Here is a 17037-nt window from a genome sequence, read left to right as displayed (position 1 = left end):
AAAGAGACACGGAGGGTGGTTTCAGGAATGAAGGAGCTTTACTCTGTCTCTAACCCCGTGCTGTCCCTGTCCTGGGAGTGTTTGATGGGGACGGTGTAGAGGGAGCTTTACTCTGTATCTAACCCCGTGCTGTCCCTGTCCTGGGAGTGTTTGATGGGGACGGTGTAGAGGGAGCTTTACTCTGTATCTAACCCCGTGCTGTACCTGTCCTGGGAGTGTTTGATGGGGACAGTGTAGAGGGAGCTTTACTCTGTATCTAACCCCGTGCTGTACCTGTCCTGGGAGTGTTTGATGGGGACGGTGTAGAGGGAGCTTTACTCTGTATCTAACCCCGTGCTGTACCTGTCCTGGGAGTGTTTGATGGGGGAAGGTGTAGAGGGAGCTTTACTCTGTATCTAACCCTGTGCTGTACCTGTCCTGGGAGTGTTTGATGGGGACAGTGTAGAGGGAGCTTTACTCTGTATCTAACCCCGTGCTGTACCTGTCCTGGTGCATAAGAGATGAGTTTTACATCAGAGAGAGAGAAAGAGAGAGAGAGGAGGAGAGGTTTAGGGGGGGAATTCCAGAGCTTAGGGACCCCCCTCCCCGGGCAGCTGAAGGCCCGGCCGCCAATGGCGGAGCGATGGGAATCGGGGGATGCTGGAGAGCCCAGAATTGGAGGAGCGCAGAGATCTCGGAGGGTTGTAGGAGGTTACAGAGATAGGGAGGGTTGTAGGGGGCTGGAGGAGGTTACAGAGATAGGGAGGGTTGTAGGGGCTGGAGGAGGTTACAGAGATAGGGAGGGTTGTAGGGGCTGGAGGAGGTTACAGAGATAGGGAGGGTTGTAGGGGCTGGAGGAGGTTACAGAGATAGGGAGGGTTGTAGGGGCTGGAGGAGGTTACAGAGATAGGGAGGGTTGTAGGGGCTGTAGGAGGTTACAGAGATAGGGAGGGTTGTAGGGGCTGGAGGAGGTTACAGAGATAGGGAGGGTTGTAGGGGGCTGGAGGAGGTTACAGAGATAGGGAGGGTTGTAGGGGCTGGAGGAGGTTACAGAGATAGGGAGGGGTGTAGGGGCTGGAGGAGGTTACAGAGATAGGGAGGGTTGTAGGGGGCTGGAGGAGGTTACAGAGATAGGGAGGGTTGTAGGGGCTGGAGGAGGTTACAGAGATAGGGAAGGTTGTAGGGGGCTGGAGGAGGTTACAGAGATAGGGAGGGTTGTAGGGGGCTGGAGGAGGTTACAGGGATAGGGAGGGGTGGATACAGTCTCTGGATGGATTGGGGGCAGCAGGATCTGAGTTTGCCGGTGGAAGTTGTTCTCATTTCAGCCCCGGATCAGATGCCTGTGCCTTGCTCTCCGCCTCTCTGCCCTGCCTTGGCCCTCGAGGGTGTGGAGGCTGTGTGGGCGAGCGCTGGGTTTGAGCTCTCAATGGAGAAGACTCGGGGGCTGGTGTGAAAGGCTTTCTCAGGGGCCCTGTAACCTTCTCCTCACCTCCGACGCTGTCTCGCTGAATGTCAGACCGAGGTGTGAAAATCAGCTCCGATGTGTGAAAGTTTCATGTCAAAACCCCCAGAGCGATTACATAAACAGGCAGGCCATTCGGCCCATCGTCTCCACACTGCCTCTCCGCAGGAGAGACTCAGCTCATCCCGCTCCCCCGGCCTTCTCCCCGAAATCCTGCACCTTCTCCCGATTCCCAGAACCATCCCATTCCCTCTCCGACCCCCCTCGATTGACCCTCCCTCCCTCCCCCACACTCTCAGGCAGCGTGTTCCAGATCCTAACCCCCCTCGATTGACCCTCCCTCCCTCCCCCACACTCTCAGGCAGCGCGTTCCAGATCCTAACCCCCCTCGATTGACCCTCCCTCCCCCCACACTCTCAGGCAGCGTGTTCCAGATCCTAACCCCCTCGCTGCGTCAAAAAGTTCCTCCTCGTGTCTCCGTCGCTCCTTTTACCCATCGCCTTCAATCCGTGTCCCTCTGCTTCTCCATCCTTCCCCCAATGGGAGCAGTTTCTCCCGATCCACTCCGTCCCAGACCCTCTCGTGATTTCGAACACCTCTTATCAAATCTCCTCTCCACCTTCTCTTCTCCGAGGAGAACAGTCCCAACTTCTCCCATCCATCCACGGAACTGAAGTTCCTCATCCCTGGAACCATTCTCGTGAATCTTTTCCGCCCTCTCTCTCTCTCTCTCTCTCTGTCTCTCTCTCTCTGTCTCTCTGTCTCTCTCTCTCTCTCTGTCTCTCTCTCTCTGTCTCTCTCTCTCTCTCTCTGTCTCTCTCTCCAATTCCTTCACATCCTTCCTAAAGTGCGGAGCCCAGAACTGGACACAATTACTCCAGCTGAGGCTAAACTCGTGTCTTATACAAGTTCAACATAACCTCCCTGCTCTTGTACCCTACGCCCCTATGAATAAAGCCCAGGATACTGTCTGTTTATCAACCGCTCTCTCCCCCTGTCCTGCCCCCTTCAATGATTTATACACATTTACCCCCAGCCTCTCTGCTCCTGGCCCCCCTTTAGAATTGTCCCCTTTATTATGTAAATTGGTGGGTGAGCTGCCTTCTTGAGCCGCTGCAGTCCCCTGTGGTGTAGGTACACCCACGGCGCTGTTAGGGAGGGAGTTCCAGGATTTTGTCCCCGTGTGTGGTGTAGGTACACCCACGGCGCTGTTAGGGAGGGAGTTCCAGGATTTTGTCCGTGTGGTGTAGGTACACCCACGGCGCTGTTAGGGAGGGAGTTCCAGGATTTTGTCCCCTGTGTGGTGTAGGTACACCCACGGCGCTGTTAGGGAGGGAGTTCCAGGATTTTGTCCCCGTGTGTGGTGTAGGTACACCCACGGCGCTGTTAGGGAGGGAGTTCCAGGATTTTGTCCGTGTGGTGTAGGTACACCCACGGCGCTGTTAGGGAGGGAGTTCCAGGATTTTGTTCCTGTGGTGTAGGTACACCCACGGCGCTGTTAGGGAGGGAGTTCCAGGATTTTGTTCCTGTGGTGTAGGTACACCCACGGCGCTGTTAGGGAGGGAGTTCCAGGATTTGGACCCAGCGACAGTGAAGGAACGGCCGATATATTTCCAAGTCGGGATGGGTGAGGGGCTCGGAGGGGAACTTCCAGGTGGTGGTGTTCCCCATGTGTCTGCTGCCCTCGTCCTTCTAGACGGTAGAGGTCATGGGTTTGGGCGGCGCTGTCGAAGGAGCCTTGGCGAGTTGCTGCAGTGCATCTTGTAAATGGTACACACACTGCTGCCACTGTGCGTCGGTGGTGGTGGAGGGAGCAAATGTTTGTGGATGGGGTGCCGATCGAGCGGGGGCTGCTTTGTCCTGGACGGTGTCGAGCTTCTCGAGTGTTGTGGGAGCCGCACTCATCCAGGCAAGTGGGGAGTGTCCCATCACACTCCTGACTTGTGCCTTGTAGATGGTGGACAGGCTTTGGGGAGTCAGGAGGTGAGTTACTCTCCGCAGGATTCCCAGCCTCTGACCTGCTCTTGTAGCCACTGTATTGATATGGCTGGTCCCAGTTCAGTTTCTGGTCAATGGTAACCCCCAGGATGTTGATAGTGGGGGATTCAGTGATGGTAATGCCATTGAACGTCAAGGGAGCGATGGTTGGGTTCTCTCTAATGGTTGATCCAGTTCAGTTTCTGGTCAATGGTAACCCCCAGGATGTTGATAGAGGGAGGACTCAGCGATGGTAATGCCATTGAACATCAAGGGGGCGATGGTTGGGTTCTCTCTTGTTGGAGATGGAAACAAGCCTGAAAAAGCGAAAACCCTTGAAGAGTACAGACAGTGCGGTGGGGGAACTTAAATAAGTAAGTAGGAGAGTAAGGTGAGGGCATAAAATAACACCGGTGGGCAAGAAAAAGGAAAACCCCAAGGAATTTTTGAAATATATTAAGGGCTAGAGGATAACTAGGGAGAGAGTAGGGCCCATTAGGGACCCAAGTGGCCTTCTGTGCGTGGAGCTGGAGGGCGTGGGTGAGGTTTTAACTGAGTACTTTTCACCTGTGTTCATTGTAAAGCAGGACGATGTAGGTGTGGAAATCGGGGAGGGGGGACTATGAAATGCTTGACCAGCTTAGCATTGAAAGGGAGGAAGTTTTGGCGGGCTTGAAAGTGGACAAATCCCCAGGCCCGGATGAGACGTACCCCAGGCTGCTGTGCGAGGCGAGGGGGAAGATCGCAATGGGGAGGCTCGGACACTCATTTCCAAACCCTCTCTGGCCACCGGAGAGGTGCCAGAGGTCTGGAGGACAGCCAATACGATACCGTTATTCAAGAGGGATAAACCAGGTACTTACAGGCCAGCGAGTCCGACATAAGTGATAGGGGAACCAATGGAAAAAATTCCTAGGGACGGGATTAATCTCCACTTGGAGAGGCAGGGATAGTCCGCATGACTTTGTCAGGGGGAGGTCACGTCCAACAAACTTGATTGGATTTTTCGAGGAGGTGACTAGGTGTGTCGATGAGGGTATTGTGGCGGATGTGGTTTACATGGACTTCAGTAAGGCTTTGGACAAGGTTCCGCATGGGAGACTGGTCAAGAAGGTAAGAGCCCATTGGGGATCCAGGGCGATTGGGCAAATTGGCTCCAAAATTGGCTTAGGGGCGGGGCCAGGAGGCAGAGGGTGATGGTCGAAGGTTGTTTTTGTGACTGGGAGCCTGTGACGAGTGGTGTACCCGCAGGGATCGGTGCTGGACAGGGACCCTCGCTGTTTGTCGCTGAGTTCGACGTGAGTATAGGAGGTGCGATCGGTCAGTTCGCAGATGACGTGAAAATTGGTGGGGTCCAAAACAGCGAGGAGGAAAGCCTGAGACGACAGGACGATGTGGGTGGGTTGGTAAGGTGGGCAGAGCGGTGGCAAATGCAGTTTAATCCTGAGAAGTGTGAGGCGATGCATTTAGAGGGGGGGTGGGGATTAACAGGGCTATGAATGGTCGGACCCTAGGAAGTACAGAGGATCAGAGGGACCTTGGTGTGCGTGTCCATAGACCCCTGAAGGCTGCAGTGCAAGTGGATAAGGTGGTTCAGAAGGCACATGGGATACTTGCCTTTATTAGGTGGCCAGAGAGGCGTAGAATATAAGAGCAGGGAGGTTATATAAAACACTGGCTAGGCCAAAGCTGGAGTACTGTGCGCAGCTCTGGTCACCGCACTATAGGAAGGATGTGGTTGCGTTGGAGATTCAGAGCAGAGGAGATTCACCAGGATGTTGCCTGGGCTGGAGAGTTTTAGCTATGAAGAGAGACTGGACGAGGCTAGGGTTGTTTTCCTCGGACCAGAGAAGGCTGAGGTGGGGATGGGGTACCTGATAGAGGTGTACAAAATGACGAGGGGCATAGGGAGGGTGGATAGGAAGAAATTGTTTTCCCCTGAGCAGAGGTGTCAATCAACAGGGGGGTATGGATTTAAGGTAAGGGGCAGGAGGGTTAGAGGGGATGTGAGGAGGGATTGTTTCACCCAGAGGGTGGTGGGAATCTGGAACACACTCCCTGAGGGGGGTGGTAGAGGCAAGGACCCTCACCGCATTTAAGAAGTATGTAGATGAGCACTTGAAACACCACAGCGTACAGGGCCAAGGGCTTGAAAATGGGGTTAGAATAGATAGGTGCTCGATGGCCAGCACAGACATGATGGGCTGAAGGGCCTGTTCCTGTGCTGCAATAACTCTCTCTATGACTCTATGGTCATTCCCCGGCACTTGGGTGGCCCTCAAATGCTACCCGCCCCTTATCAGCCAGAGTTTGGGTTTTGTGGTGGATGCTGAGTGTATGGACTTCCAGAATACACTTGGCAAAGTGCCACAGGGGAGGCTTTAAGGTGGGTGCAGGCGCAGGGGAATGAAGGGGGAAAGTAGCGGGACGGGGGGAATGGAATATCTTCAGCGAAGGAGGGAGATGTGTAGGCGGATGCCTACACCTGATGGCCAGGGTGTTTGCGGTGGTGTCTGCTAATTTGGGCGGGGGGTGGCAGGCGAGGAGGCGGGCTGCTGGTCTAAGCCGGGTGGGTCTTTCGAAGAGGCAGCAGAGGCACGATGGGCTGAAAGCCCGTCCGTGACGTGCGCGCCCATAGCTTTTCAGCTATCAGCAGCTATCTGGCCCAATACGCCCACGTCCTTCTCTCTCCCTCCACACCGTTCCCCCATTCCCCTCTCTGGTCCTGCTGCACTCTCAGTGTAATTGTTTATTGGCTGTGATCTCCGCCGGGCTTGACTTGGAAGTGTTAGGGGGAAGAAAGTAAGGAAGGGTCGACGGTCAGGGAGGATGTATTGAAAGGGAATGAATTACTTAAAATCTCCCCAGGCAGCCAGGACGACCAAGCACGTCAATAGTGAAAGGTTAAGTGAAGGTTAAAGTTTAAGTTAAAGATGAACCTTGCACAGCCTTTGGGCCCGCAACCAACAGGAAGGCCTCGGGAGCCGGACTGGAGTTAGAGCATTGCCAATAACAACTAAGATTAAGTGTGCTCTTCAACAGATAGGGGAAGAAAAAGATGGTCCTAGTTTAGGTAGGAGGGAAGGTCCCTGCCAGGGTGAAAAATAGGGACGCAAGATGCATTGTACCTGTTACCAGAGACTTGTCTGCTTAACGTAAACCTATATGTTGACGAGATCGGAATCTGGAAACTGTTCTTGTGCGTGACCAATAATGTTTACATAGGCTTCGACAGTTGTAGTTGAGCAGAGGGCTCTCTCAAGCTGCGTTGAGATGGTTCTCTCCTTGCAATCGCTCGAGTAAACGATGGTGACCTGGACCCGAGACCCTCCGGTGGTCCGTTTCTCAAAGTGACCCCCGACAGGGACCAACTGATCGGGGAAGGAAGGAAGGGAATGAATTTTCAGCTGGGGGAGTGAGGAGGGAGATTTACTCTGTATCTAACCCCGTGCTGTACCTGTCCTGGGAGTGTTTGATGGGGACGGTGTAGAGGGAGATTTACTCTGTATCTAACCCGTGCTGTATCTGTCCTGGGAGTGTTTGATGGGGACAGTGTAGAGGGAGCTTTACTCTGTATCTAACCCCGTGCTGTGCCTGTCCTGGGAGTGTTTGATGGGGACGGTGTAGAGGAAGCTTTACTCTGTATCTAACCCCGTGCTGTACCTGTCCTGGGGAGTGTTTGATGGGGACGGTGTAGAGGAAGCTTTACTCTGTATCTAACCCCGTGCTGTACCTGTCCTGGGAGTGTTTGATGGGGGACGGTGTAGAGGGAGCTTTACTCTGTATCTAACCCCGTGCTGTACCTGTCCTGGGGAGTGTTTGATGGGGGACGGTGTAGAGGGAGCTTTACTCTGTATCTAACCCCGTGCTGTACCTGTCCTGGGGAGTGTTTGATGGGGGACAGTGTAGAGGGAGCTTTACTCTGTATCTAACCCCGTGCTGTACCTGTCCTGGGAGTGTTTGATGGGGACGGTGTAGAGGGAGCTTTATTCTGTATCTAACCCCGTGCTGTCTCTGTCCTGGGAGTGTTTGATGGGGACGGTGTAGAGTGAACATCACCTGGGTCTGAAGATGTTAATTTTAATCTCGGTTTCACTCAGGAATGAATTTGCAGACTTGGCTTTCTGCACAACATCCCTAATGGTGCTTTCAATTTCGGAATGACTGTGAGGACTGCCCTCGATGTGTTAAAATTGGACAAGTGTTGCAAAAATGTGATGTTGTAAATGCTGAGATAATCTCCCAGGTCAGCAATTGGCTGGCAGGGTTTAGCCAGGAAAGCGGTGAAGGCATTTTTAATCCTTGCCCACCCTTCCCAATTCGAAAGCAATGGAGAGAGACCAGCGACAAGTGACTTTCCTCTGACAGGTCAGAGTTCAGGCGACGCCAATTCATCCTGAGCCACCTGCACTTGTATATCGCCGTTAACAAGTTAAAGTGCCCGCAAGGCGACTCTGAAATAAACCTGGGGGGGACGGGAAAACAGGAGCTCGGTCAGAGAGGTCTTAAAGGAGGAGAGAGAAAGAAAGACAGGGAGAGAGAGAGAGAGAGAGAGAGAGGGAGAGAGAGGGAGGGAGAGAGAGGGAGGGAGGGAGGGAGAGAGAGACAAAGAGCGAGAAACAGAGAGAGAGAGACAGAGAGAGAGAGACTGAGAGAGAGACAGGGAGAGAGAGAGGGGGAGGGAGAGAGGGGGAGGGAGAGAGAGAAAGGGATAGAGAGAGAGACAGAGAGAAAGTCAGAGAGAGAGTGACAAAGAGGGAGTGAGAGGGAGAGAGAGAGACAGAGACAGAGGCAGATACAGAGAGACAGAGACAGAGGATGAGAGAGAGACAGAGAGAGAAATAGAGACAGAAAAAGAAATACAGAGAGAGAGACAGAGAGAGAGAAAGAGGCAGAGAGAGAGAGAGATGGCGCGAGACAGAGAGAGTGACAGAGATAGAGAGAGAGATAGAGGGAGAGAGAGAGAGAGAGAGAGGCAGAGACAGAGAGAAAGGTGGAGAGAGAGAGAGGAAAGAGAGAGAGAGACACAGAGAGAAAGAGAGAGAGAAATAGAGAGAAGTGGAGACAGAGAGAGAAACAGAGAGAGAGAGAAAGACAGATTGAGAGGGAGAGAGAGGGGGAGAGAGACAGAGAGAGAGCCAGAGAAGAGAGAGAGAGCGAGAGAGAGAGAGGCAGTGACAGAGAGAGACAGAGAGAGCGAGAGAGATTGTGAGAGAGAGAGAGAGAGAGAGACAGACAGACAGAGAAAGAGGAAAATGGAGGGACAGAGAGAGGGGCAGAGAGGGTTTAGGGAGAGAATTCCAGAGCTTATGGCCCTCCCTCAGGCAGCTGAAGGCCCGGCCGCCAATGGCGGAGTGATGGGAATCGGGGGATGCTCGAGAGGCCGGAATCGGAGGAGCGCAGAGATCTCGGAGGGTCGTAGGAGGTTACAGAGATAGGGAGGGTTGTAGGGGCTGGAGGAGGTTGCAGAGATAGGGAGGGTTGTAGGGGCTGGAGGAGGTTACAGAGATAGGGAGGGTTGTAGGGGCTGGAGGAGGTTACAGAGATAGGGAGGGTTGTAGGGGCTGGAGGAGGTTACAGAGATAGGGAGGGTTGTAGGGGCTGGAGGAGGTTACAGAGATAGGGAGGGTTGTAGGGGCTGGAGGAGGTTACAGAGATAGGGAGGGGTGTAGGGGCTGGAGGAGGTTACAGAGATAGGGAGGGGTGTAGGGGCTGGAGGAGGTTACAGAGATAGGGAGGGTTGTAGGGGCTGGAGGAGGTTACAGAGATAGGGAGGGGTGTAGGGTCTGGAGTAGTTTACGAGGGTGAGGGGTGTAGGGTGTTATGATCCCAGCTGATGTTAACCCTGGATTTGTCTGATCCAAGAGTGTAATCCAGATTGAAATATCCTAACCTTTATTTTTTGTTCAGATGAGTGGAGAGCGGCCACTGAACAGAGTCACAGGAGTCAGGAGATTAACTTTGTGCAGGAGACAAAACTTTTATTTAACAGGACAAGATGAAATATGTTACAATACTCCTTCACCCACAAGTAGAAACGTACAGATATATACAGATTTGTAAGCATAGCACAAGTTATAAAACCTGTCTTAGACTCTAATGTTCATGGTAAGTACGGAGGGAACGACGGGGCGGGCGATGGCTTCTGCAGCCGATGAGCCGAGACAGGGCTGGGTCGGGCGATGTCACGGAGATGGGAATGGGCCACCTCAGCCACTGGGGGCCTGTGGCTGACCTGTGACCTATCTCCACCCACCCGCCTTTGCCCCGTGGTCCCTTCACATCTTCGGGTTACAGAGACCGATCGACCTCCCCCACTTTAAAATTAACAATTGACCAGCTGCGGTCGGCGGGGGAGAGAGTCCCAAACCCCTCCCGCCCTTTGAGTGAAGCAGCGTTTCCTAATGTCACTCCCGGAAGGTCTGACTCTAAATTTAGACTCTGCTCCATCGTCCGAGACTCTCTCCAAGCGGTGTAAATCGTGTCCCTCTCACTCTCGCCCTAGACTCTCTACAAGCGGTGTAAGTCGTGTCCCTCTCTCTCGCCCTAGACTCTCTCCAAGCGGTATAAATCGTGTCCCTCTCTCTCGCCCGAGACTCTCTCCAAGCGATGTAAATCGTGTCCCTCTCTCTCGCCCTCAACTCTCTCCAAGCGGTATAAATCGTGTCCCTTTCTCTCTTGCCCTAGACTCTCTCCAAGCGGTGTAAATCGTGTCCCTCTCTCTCGCCCTAGACTCTCTCCAAGCGGTGTAAATCGTGTCCCTCTCTCTTGCCCTAGACTCTCTCTCCAAGCGGTGTAAATCATGTCCCTCTCTCTCGCCCTAGACTCTCTCCAAGCAGTGTAAATTGTATTCCTCTCTCTCGCCCTAGACTCTCACCAAACGGTGTAAATCGTGTCCCTCTCTCTTGCCCTAGACTCTCTCTCCAAGCGGTGTAAATCGTGTCCCTCTCTCTTGCCCTAGACTCTCTCCAAGCAGTGTAAATCGTGTCCCTCTCTCTTGCCCTAGACTCTCTCTCCAAGCGGTGTAAATTGTATCCCTCTCTCTTGCCCTAGACTCTCTCCAAGCAGTGTAAATTGTGTCCCTCTCTCTCTCGCCCTAGGCTCTCTCCAAGCAGTGTAAATCGTGTCCCTCACTCTCGCCCTAGACTCTCTCCAAGCAGTGTAAATTGTGTCCCTCTCTCTCGCCCTAGACTCTCTCCAAGCGGTGTAAATCGTGTCCCTCTCTCTCGCCCTAGACTCTCTCCAAGCGGTATAAATCGTGTCCCTCTCTCTCGCCCTAGACTCTCTCCAAGTGGTGTAAATTTTGTCCCTCTCTCTCACCCTCGATTCTCTCCAAGCGGTGTAAATCGTGTCCCTCTCTCTCACCCTAGACTCTCTCCAAGCGGTGTAAATCGTGTCCCTCTCTCTCGCCAAAGACTCTCTCTCCAAGCGGTGTAAATCGTGTCTCTCTCTCTCCCGACCCTATCAGTTCCCCCCCGAACATCCTGAAAACTGCGATCGAATCGCCCCCCCTTAACCTCTGAAAGTCCAGGGAATGCGACCCAGAGTTTGGGATTAATGTCCCCCTCCTCGTCCTTTAACCCCTCGGAAGGTGGTGGTATTGGTCTGGTAAATCCACTGTGCACTCCCCCCTCCGCCCCCAAGGGTCAGTACATCCTGGCATGGCCAGGAACTGCTCCCAGGAACGCCCGGGTGTGGTTTAAGCAGGGCTCAGGATGTGCAAATGTTTATCCCATGGGCTAATTCGTGAGTAAATGCGGTGAATGGAGGAGTACTTTAATTGACGGACTATAGTCTTCACCACCACCAGGCATCTCAGGACTTTAAATACTCCCAAAGTTGCATAAAGGGAAGACTCTTTGTTTAAAAAAAAACTTTTAGCCTGGCACTTACTGGGACTCACAGGGCATTGCAATATATAGTACAGGATGCTGACTGGCTGGCGTGTTGACTCTGGTTGGCCAAGGCGTCGCCACGGAGAAAGTAAAGGGGAAATTCCACGCTCCCCCACCCTCCCGGGCGATCCCAAAAAAAGCATCAAGACTTGAAGAGGTTCCTCTTCTTCGCAGAGGCTGGGTCCTTGTCAATGAATGGCCCGCGGCTTTGAGCAAGCATAAGTCAGCCACGTTACCAGCTCGGATTCAATTGGTTGTGAGTGTACTTATTAGCGCAGCCGGGATCGTGGGACTGCGCTGATCAGCCGCGGCGCCGCGTCTAGAGGAGGGGGCGTTTTTGGCTGGAGCGTGGGGATCCTGTAGATCACCCCCCCTCTGCCCCCCACCCCCGCGTTGCTTTCTGCCTGGCCAGATCAGAATCGACTTGCCGACCAATCGTCACCCATTTCTCCCGCCCTATAGACTGTGGTGATGACCTGAAATTTGGCACTCTTGTGTTTCTCCTGAGGAGCGCTGCACGGAAACCTTCAGCAACGCGCCTCTCTCCCCACCCAGGGTCAAGCTCCCTACGGCCGGGCATCTGTAGTTTTGTAAGCGTAGGAACGTGGCAGCCCAATCCGCGCACAGGAAGATCCCACAAGTAGCCACGCAAGGAAGGACAATTCTAAAACCCATTTTTCCTTCCTTTTTATTCTCTGGTGAGATGTGGGCTGTCGCTGGCCGGGTCCAGCATTTGTTGCCCGTCCCTAATTGCCCCCTTGAGGAGGTGGTGGGTGAGCCGCCTTCTTGAGCCGCTGCAGTCCCGCGTGGTGTAGGTACACCCACGGCGCTGTTAGGGAGGGAGTTCCAGGATTTTGTCCCCATGTGGTGTAGGTACACCCACAGCGCTGTTAGGGAGGGAGTTCCAGGATTTTGTCCCGTGTGGTGTAGGTACACCCACGGCGCTGTTAGGGATGGAGTTCCAGGATTTTGTCCGTGTGGTGTAGGTACACCCACGGCGCTGTTAGGGAGGGAGTTCCAGGATTTTGTCCCGTGTGGTGTAGGTACACCCACGGCGCTGTTAGGGAGGGGGTTCCAGGATTTTGTCCTGTGTGGTGTAGGTACACCCATGGCGCTGTTAGGGAGGGAGTTCCAGGATTTGGACCCAGCGACAGTGAAGGAACGGCCGATATATTTCCAAGTCGGGATGGGTGAGGGGCTCGGAGGGGAACTTCCAGGTGGAGGTGTTCCCCATGTATCTGCTGCCCTTGTCCTTCTAGACGGTAGAGGTCGTGGGTTTGGGCGGCACTGTCGAAGGAGCCTTGGCGAGTTGCTGCAGTGCATCTTGTAGATGGTACACACACTGCTGCCCCTGTGCGTCGGTGGTGGAGGGAGTGAATGTTTGTGGATGGGGTGCTGATCGAGCGGGGGCTGCTTTGCCCTGGACGGTGTCGAGCTTCTTGAGTGTTGTGGGAGCCGCACTCATCCAGGCAAGTGGGGAGTATCCCATCACACTCCTGACTGGTGCCTTGTAGATGGTGGACAGGCTTTGGGGGGGAGTCAGGAGGTGAGTTACTCTCCGCAGGATTCCCAGCCTCTGACCTGCTCTTGTAGTCACAGTATTTATATGGCTGGTCCCAGTTCAGTTTCTGCTCAATGGTAACCCCCAGGATGTTGATAGTGGGGGATTCAGTGATGGTAATGCCATTGAACGTCAAGGGGGCGATGGTTGGATTCTCTCTTGTTGGAGATGGTCATTGCCTGGCACTTGTGTGGCGCGAATGTTACTTGCCACTTGTCAGCACAAGCCTGGATATTGTCCGGGTCTTGCTGCATTTGGACACGGGTCTGCCTTGGTATTTCACTCCATGATATTGCGGGAGGGACAAATATGGATAATGGGATTCCTCTGCAGACTGTTGCTCTGAGGGGAATGACCATCGAGGGGTTTGAAGAGGATCTCTGGCCCCCTCTCACATGGCGTGGGGAGGTGGGGTAAGCGTTTTAACCCCCACTGTGTGGTAACTGTTGTGTTCTTCTTTCTCTTCCCCACCCCCCACCTCCCTCCTCAGCCACACTCGTATCACATGGCTTCAACATCGACACAGAACGCCCAGAGGTACTTATCGGGAAGGAGACCGGGTTCGGGCAGCGAGTCCTCCAGTTTGGCAGCGGACAGGAAAATTGGTGAGTCGGCTTCTGAGCTGACAATCCTTCCAACACTCCCACTGCCACCTCGAATCCTAGTTCTGCAGCGGGAGGCCAGACATGAACAAACGGGGTCGGGGGGTGAATCACAAAAAGCACCGATGTTAGTCTCAAAACTTTAATGTATGTCTGCTCCTCCGACCCCAGCACCCCACCCATGGAACCATAGAACACCACAGCACAGAAAACAGGCCATTCGGCCCTTCTAGTCTGTGCCAAAATATTATTCCGCTAGTCCCATTGACCTGCACCTCGTCCATAGCCCTCCAGACCTCTCCCATCCATGTATCTATCCAATTTATTCTTAAAGCTTAAGAGTGAGTCCGCATTTACCACGTCAGATGGTAGCTCGTTCCACACTCTCACCACTCTCTGAGTGAAGAGGTTCCCCCTAAACCTTTCCCCTTTCACCCTAAAGCCATGTCCTCTCGTGTTTATCTCTCCTAATCTAAGTGGAAAGGGCCCACTCGCATTTACTCTGTCTATACCCCTCACAATTTTGTAAACTTCTATCAAATCTCCCCTCATCCTTCTACGCTCCAAGGAATAAAGTCCTAACCTGTTTAACCTTTCTCTGTAACTCAACTCTTTAAGACCCGGCAACATCCTAGTAAACCTTCTCTGCGCTCTCTCAATCTTGCTGATATCCTTCCTGTAGTTAGGCGACCAGAACTGCACACAATACTCCAAAGTTGGCCTCACCAATGTCTTATACAACCTCAACCATAACATCCCAACTCCTACACTCAATACTTTGAGGCCAGTAGGCCAAAAGCTTTCTTTACAACCTTGTCTACCTGTGAGGCCACTTTCAGGGAATGGTGTATCTGAACTCCCAGATCCCTTTGTTCCTCTGCACTCCTCAGTGCCCCACCATTTACTGTGTATATCCTACCTTAGTTTGACCTTCCAAAATGCAACACCTCACACGTTTCCGCATTAAATTCCATCTGGCATTCTCTGGCCCATTTTTCCAGTTGGTCCAGATCTCTCTGCAAGTTTTGAAAGCCTTCCTCGCTGTCCACAATGCCTCCAATCCGAACCCCCGGGCTGGAGAGTCTAGAACACGGGGGGTCCCAGTCTCAGGAGAAGGGGTCGGCCGTTTTGGGCTGAGATGAAGGAGAAATGTCTTCTCTCGGGGAGGGTTGTGAATCTTTGGAATTCTCCTACCCCAGAGAGCGGTGGGTGCTCCGACATCGAGTAGGTTCAAGACCCGGGAGATCGAGAGGGTTTTTGGGCGCGGAGGGGGTCGAGGGATGTGGAGGGAGTGCGGGAAGGTGGAGTTGAGGGAGAAGATCAGCCACAGGCTGGATTAAGGTGGAGTTGAGGGGGAAGATCAGCCACAGGCTGGATTAAGGGTGGAGCAATCACGAGGGGCTGAATGGCCCTCTCCCTAACCCCCCCTTGCCTTTTTGGCTGGTGGGCGTCGTCTTGCGGACTGTCGAAAGTGCGTTTGGGGGTGTCCCACGCCATAGACCCGTCGGCCAAATGAATCCTCCGCGGGGTTAAAGAGGGAGGGGCGGAGTGGGCAAGAGCGAGGCAAAGGGGGAGAAAGCGGAGAGAGGCAGGGGACTCTTGCTCTTCAGGCTGGAGTTGTGAGGTGGGCGGTGAGGGGAGATCACCCCAGGGGTGGGTGGTCAGCGCTAGAACCCCCATTGCTCCTTTTACACCCCATGACTGTCCCAGAGCTGGGAGCGGTTTCAAAGCCTGGGGGGTGTTACCGCGACTCGGGAATGGGGAGAGTTGCGAGTGGCTGATCCACAGGTTTCAGAAGGACACAGAGAGAGGCTGGAGAAATGGGCCGACAAGTGGCGGATGCAGTTTAACACGGGGAGTGCGAAGCGATTTGTTTTGGTGGGAAGATCGCGGAGAGACAGTATAAAGTAAAGGGGGCAATTCTACCAGGGGGTGCAGGAGCAGAGGGAGCTGGGGGTAAATGTGTTTAAATCATTGAAGGGGGCAGGACAGGGGGAGAGAGCAGTTTTAGAAAAAAGCTGGTGGGACGATTGGCTCGAGTCTCTGAAGGTGTGTAAGGAACGTGATTCAGAGTGGAAAGAGAGAGGGGGAGAGAGAGAGAGATGGAGAAAGAGAGAGACAGACAAACTGAGAGAGAGGCAGACAGACAGGGAGAGAGAGAGAGTGAGGTTGAGAGAGAGACAGTGAGACAGAAGACGAGAGAGAAACAGAGAGAGACAGAGAGAGGGAGAGGGAGGCAGAGGGGGAGAGAGACAGAGGGAGAGAGACAGAGAGAGAGAGAAACTGAGAAGCAGAGACACAGAGAGAGAGGGAGACAGAGAGAAAGAGAGAGAGAGGGGGATAGGGAGACAGAGAGAGAGAGAGAGACAGAGAGAGAGACAGAGGGAGAGAGACAGAGAGAGACAGAGAGAGACAAACAGGGAGCGAGGGAGACACGAAGAGGGAGAGAGAGAGACAGAGAGAGAGACAAACAGGGAGCGAGGGAGACACGAAGAGGGAGAGAGAGAGAGAGAGAGCATAAGAGAGTGAAAGCAAGTGAGAGGCAGAGGGAGATGGGAGAGAGGGAATGAGAGGCAGAGAGAGTGAGTGAGAAAGTGAGAGTGAGAGAGACACAGAGAGGGTGAGACAGACAGACAGGGAGCGTGAGAGTGTGTGAGGGACTTAGAGAAAGTGAGAGTGCAAGGGTGAGAGTGAGAGTGTGTGAGACAGAGAAAGAAAGAGAGTTAGAGAGGGGGAGAAAGAGAGAGACAGAGAGACAGGGAGACAGAGAGACTGAGAGAGAGAGAGACTGAGAGACAGAGAAAGTGATAGAGAGAGAGAGGGGGAGAGAAAGAAACAGAGGGAGAGACAGAGAGAGAGATAGAGACAGAGAGAGAGAGAGAGAGATAGAGACAGCGAGAGAGAGAGAGGGAGAGAGAGAGACTTGGAGACAGGGAGAGAGAGAGAGACGGGGGACAGAGACAGAGAGAGAGACAGAGAGAGAGAGGGAGGGAGAGAGAGAGAGACAGAGAGAGAGAGGGACAGAGAGAGAGAGGGAGAAGGGGAGAAAGAGGGTGAAGGGGAGAGGGAGGGAGATACACCTCCTTGCTGTGCCATGTCTAACTTCCCTTGTGTCTAAAATTTGCCCCCACAGGATAATTGTGGCGGCCCCGAATGAGACAGGAAATGGGGGTCTTTATCGATGCAGTTCGAGCAGCGATTCCTGTAACCCCATTGCTGCTGAAGGTAGGAGAGGCACAAGGAGCCCGATGCTAATCTCTGCGTCGTATCGGTCTTAGAGACTGAGTGGGGAGGGGAAGGGGAAAATACAGAGAGCGAGGGAACTTCTCAACTGCTGTCAGAGTTTCACATATCTCATTATAACTTTGCTTCAAGCTGGGACTGAAATTATCTGCATGTTCCGCAGCTTGAAATGGATACGATCAGCAGGATCTGTCTGTAGACACCTCACCCCGTCACCCCAACTGTGTTCATTCAAACACCACGTGGAAAATAATTATAGCCTCACTCCCTCAGCACTGACCCCCCGACAGTGCGGCGCTCCCTCAGCACTGACCCTCC

General features: G+C 53.5%; 1 long non-coding RNA gene across 1 annotated transcript in view; it reads left to right on the top strand.

Moving 5' to 3' along the window:
* The window catches only part of LOC144676565 (uncharacterized), a 16876-nt gene extending 213 nt beyond the window's left edge, over window positions 1-16663 (top strand). The window contains exons 2-3 of the long non-coding RNA XR_013575364.1: window positions 13365-13479; window positions 16610-16663. This is a non-coding gene — a long non-coding RNA (uncharacterized LOC144676565). The remainder of the gene's footprint in view (window positions 1-13364; window positions 13480-16609) is intronic.
* The last annotated feature ends 374 nt before the right edge of the window (window positions 16664-17037 follow it).

Source organism: Cetorhinus maximus, unplaced genomic scaffold, assembly GCF_964194155.1.
Source record: "Cetorhinus maximus unplaced genomic scaffold, sCetMax3.hap1.1 HAP1_SCAFFOLD_1703, whole genome shotgun sequence".
NCBI classification, from domain to species: Eukaryota; Metazoa; Chordata; class Chondrichthyes; order Lamniformes; family Cetorhinidae; genus Cetorhinus; species Cetorhinus maximus.
This window is presented reverse-complemented; position numbering and strand designations above follow the sequence as displayed.